This window comes from Sciurus carolinensis, chromosome X (assembly GCF_902686445.1).
Source record: "Sciurus carolinensis chromosome X, mSciCar1.2, whole genome shotgun sequence".
Taxonomy (NCBI): domain Eukaryota; kingdom Metazoa; phylum Chordata; class Mammalia; order Rodentia; family Sciuridae; genus Sciurus; species Sciurus carolinensis.
Window position 1 is genome coordinate 68,409,587 of NC_062232.1, and position 4,653 is coordinate 68,414,239.

The 4,653-nt window shown below is 44.6% G+C and overlaps 1 pseudogene; it reads left to right on the forward strand.

Annotated features, from left to right (window-relative positions):
* The first annotated feature begins 1,681 nt into the window (after positions 1 to 1,681).
* Positions 1,682 to 4,229, forward strand: LOC124972565 (eukaryotic translation initiation factor 3 subunit J-like; annotated as a pseudogene).
* Positions 4,230 to 4,653: the final 424 nt, after the last annotated feature.

A 4,653-nucleotide genomic window follows, 5' to 3' on the forward strand; every position in this document is an offset into this window, starting at 1 on the left:
TTTCAAAAACGCGGTCCTGGTGCCCAGTGCCAATCCAAGAACGAGGACACGGTTGAGAAAAAGGAAAAAGGTTTATTGCTTTGCTGGCTAAGGAGAAACTCAGGGGACTCCTGTCCCATGGGCTGTGATTCTGCCCCTCAGCAGAAGGGCGGGGGCTTTTAAAGAGGTGACTCAGGGGCTACATTCCATGTGTTCTCAGCTGGAGCTGTGATTCACTTGTGAATTTGAGAGATAGTCATTTCTGAGACCGTCTGATGCCATCTCCAAATTCTGGATCACTTCTTCCTGTGGTGGGTGTGTGCTCAGGGACAGATAACTCTGCCCAGGATGGGGAAGAAAGGTGATCCTATTTCCCCTGAGATTAGGAAGGGGAGAGACTAGGGAGGAGCAGGGAGAGAGGAAGAGAAAGAAAAGTGTCCATTTTAAACATAAGTCTCAGTGGTGGAGCAGCAGGGGCTGATTCAAAGCACAGCATGGACACTGCTACATGATTACCTCAGTGATTTTCAGGGGATGAGGTGGAATCCTGAGCAGATGAGCCGTTGTTAGATTTTGCTAGCTTGGAATATGGTTACGAACGTTCTTGGAGATGGAGTCCCATGGCCGCAGCCTGTTCTTGGAGGTCAGAATGCTGTTCTTTGCTAAAGCAGCACAACACTGTCACTTGTGGGTGCCTGTGGAGTTCCTCAGGATAGTGACGCCTGATCTCTTCCCAGCAAGCTCCAGGGTTCTGTTTAACTTGCCTGGCTCTCGAGGTCTCCACTTACTGGTTTTCTCCCCACGAGCCCGTCCGTTTTAGCTCACCTGTCAGTCTACATGCTGACTCTGGGGTCCAGCCTCCCCCCCACCTCCCCGCTGTCCCCCGCCCCCATCTGCCTGTGTGTTCAGCCTCTCACCATTTGCAGGGTAAGCACCCTGAGGCCCGGGAGGAGAAAAGCCTTAGTCGCTGCCCCACAGATGAGGCCAGAGCTGCCCCGCATTTGAATCCTTCCCCCAGGTCACCTTCTGCACATCAGGGACACCAGATTGTGTAAAGACGACCTCACAGAATTCCCCCCACGTCCAGTCTGGATTCATCCAGGAACATGCTGAGTGCCTGAGGAGAAGGAAGCCCAGCGAGGTCTGCTGCCTCATTTTGAGGCATCCACACTGGTTGATCCTGAAGGTGTGATGCTGTCCTGTACTGAAGACTGCAGCGACCTCTCTGTAAAGCACCCACCGCCCGTGTGTATGGGGGACCGGATGGCCGGTCCACTCATACGATGATGATACGGGTCTTCAGCAAGCTGGTGAGGTGGCGGCCAGCGAGCTTCCCATGTACGAGGTTCCGTGCTTTCCAAACTGTCTGCCCTCCGCTTCCTCACCTTGGTCCTGGGGTGGGGGATGTTAAAGTCCTTCAGCGCTTCGGACCGCCCTTCCGGACGCACACAGTCCTCTGGCTCACCTCCCGTCTGGTCTGGAGATGTCTTCCCTCCACTGCTGCCTGGAAAACGGCCTTTACTCCTTAGGGTCCACCCTAAATGCCGCCTCCTTGCCCCTAGTGCTGCCTGCCTGCCTGACCGAGGTGTGGCCAGTGCTCCTGTCAGACATGCGCTTCTCCATCCGAGGGTGCCGGTCCCCTGGACGCCCCAGCTCCGTCCCAAGGTGGACAGCATTTAAGTGGCTTCACCCAGGGTCTTTGATGGCGTCTGCTTCCTCGGGCAGTGTGTGTAGAGGTGGAATGCACATCAAAGAGTGAGGACGTCTTTGAGGCTCCTCACGGAGAGTTCTCAACGTCTTCTGAGCAGGTTGGAGGGTCTGCGCTGCAGTCCCTGTGTGGCTGTGCCCGTTCACCCCCATTGCTGGAGCGTTGTCATTTCAAACCCGTACATTGGGGCCTGGGCGCGGGTCAGAGGCAGAGCTCCTCCCCAGCGCCCTGGGTTCCATCTCAGCATGGCAAACAGCAGGCGAAGAATAATGTCGAAGTTCCTATGCTACACGTTCTCACGGGCACGTGCCTTCTGCCTCTTTGGCGATGGCCTTCTGGACTGGAGCCTGGTGATAGTCCACTGTGGCTCTGTGTTACATTTCCCTGCAACTTGTGACATGGAGCATTTTTGCCCAACCCTGTTGGTCGACTGTGTCTTCTTTTGGGAAATACCTATTCTGGTGTTTTGCTCATTTTAAAATCAAGATATGTATGTATGTATTTATGGGGCTGGGGACTGAACCCAACGGCATTCTATCACTGAGCTACATCCTCAGAACTGTCTTTTTTTTTTTTTTTTTTTTTTTTTTTGCAGTGCTGGAGATGGAACCCAGGGCCCTATGCTTGTAAGGCAAGCACTTTACCAACTGAGATATCTCCCCAGCCCTATCTATCTATTTTTGAAACACGTCTCACTAAGTTGTCCAGCCCAGCCTTGAATTTGTGATTCTCCTGCCACAGTCTCCTGAGGTGCTGGGATTAGAGGTGTAACACCTGACTGAAATAAGTCTGCGTATCTTTCTGTCGGCTGTTTGAGTTCCGTATGTATTTTGAATGTTAACCCCTTATTGGATGTATGACTTGCAAATGTATTTTCCCATCTGTAAAAAAACAAAATCTAAAAAGAAAGAGATGGCCATATGTGAAAAAGGCACACAAAAGATTACACTCAATAGTGAAATACTGAAAACTTTCTAAGTTCTGAGATCAAAAGCAGGACATGAATGCTTCATTCTATTCAGCATAGTATTGGAAAGCTAGACTATAACTCAGTGGCAAAGTTCTTCCCTATATGTGCAAGGCTCTGAGTTTGAATCCCATCAGAGAAAAAACAAACCAAATGAATAAAAACAGTACTGGAAGTCCTAACCAAAGTAATTATGCAAAACAAAAATAATAAATAATTAAAATAAAAGCTGCCCAAATTGGAATCTTACTTTTTAGTAAGATTGCCTTTGTGTGAAAAAGACCACATGATCTTATACATAGAAATCCCTAAAACTTCCTAATACAAATAACTGGTATAACTAATGCACAAATATAGCAAAGTTATAGGACACAAAATCACCCAAAAAACAGTGTAATCTCTATACATTAATGATGAACAACAAGGAAAGATGTTTAGGAAAGTTGTTATATTTGCCATACCATCAAATAAGTAAAATACTTGAGGATGAATTTAGCCAAGTGGGTGAATCATTTATATGCTAAAGACTATAAATATTTTTGAATAGAATTATGTGCGATAAATGAAAAGATATTCATGCACATGGAATTGGAAATCAAATATTGTAAAGATATCAATAATATCTAAAGCAATCCTCAAATTAGGAGATTCCTATCCAAATCCCAACAATTCTTTTTTGGAGAAATAACAAAATTCATAACCATTCAAAAGACCCTGAATAGAAAAATCAGTTTTGAGCAAGAACAAAACTGGAGGTGTTAAATTTCTGACTTCAAAACTTACCATAGACACATGCTCACACCTGGCTCCAGATCGAGGCAGAGGCAGTGGGGTGGGAGTATCTGATTCATGGGACACAGACACAATCTCTATGGAAGACTGGGTGCAAAGGGTGGGGGGCAGTGGCACTGCAGGCAGGGACTGTTGGGAAGGTGGTATGAGGACATGAGGATGTCAAGGATAACTGGGATGATGATAGTGATGGGAAAAAAAGAGAGGAAGCAGAAGTATAATTAGAAATTAAAATTTCAAAAAAGGAAAAGATAGCAAGAAAAGATAAAAGAGAAATAGCAGAAACAGAAGAACAAGCAAGAAGAAATTTAAAAACTGGTTAGAAGAACCTGAAAAACCTAAAGTACTAATTCCAGAACAATTAGCAGAGAAACTGTTGCTTAAGAAATTACAGGTAGAGTCAGATCTTGAATTAGCAAAAGAAACTTTTGGTGTTAACAATACAGTTTATGGAATAGATGCTATGAACCTATCTTCAAGAGATGATTTCACAGTTTGAAAAGTTACTAAAAGATAAAATTACACAATGTGAAAAGTCACTGTATTATGCCAGTTTTTTGGAAGCCTTAGTTCAAGATGTGTGTATTTCATTGGAAATTAATGACTTGAAAAAGATTGCCAATTCATTGACAGTGCTTTGCAGTGAAAAACAGAAGCAAGAAAAGCAAAGCCAAGCCAAAAAGAAGAATGGATGGGGGTTAAAGGCCACCATGAAAGATGATCTTGGCAGATTACGGTGGTTATGATGGAGGCTATGCACAAGACTATAAAGACTTCATGTGACATATTATCTTTGACTGGTGTCTTCTTTCTGTTGTCCACAATCCCTTCAACATGTAGCACAACTTCCTTTCCTTTCAGTTCTGCCAAATGCTATAATCAGAAGTGCAGTATCTTTTGTGTTGGTTATTTTACTCCTTGACACTTATGCTAATGTGAAAATGAGGGAACTTGGATCTTGCTGACAAGGGGTTAAAATTTGGGAAACTCAATTGCTACTAAATCGTAATTTATTAAAAAAAAAACTAATAGTGTTGTCAGCATTGCTAGTTAATTCCATAGCAACAATCACTAAATTGGAAACAAAGGTAGCAACTTGACAAAAAATTATGTAGTATTTATCAGCACCATTCAGTAATACAGCCGTAACCACACCTCCTTGAACTACTTCATAACTTGTCAAGAAAAGCAGTTTGCAGCAAGGGCA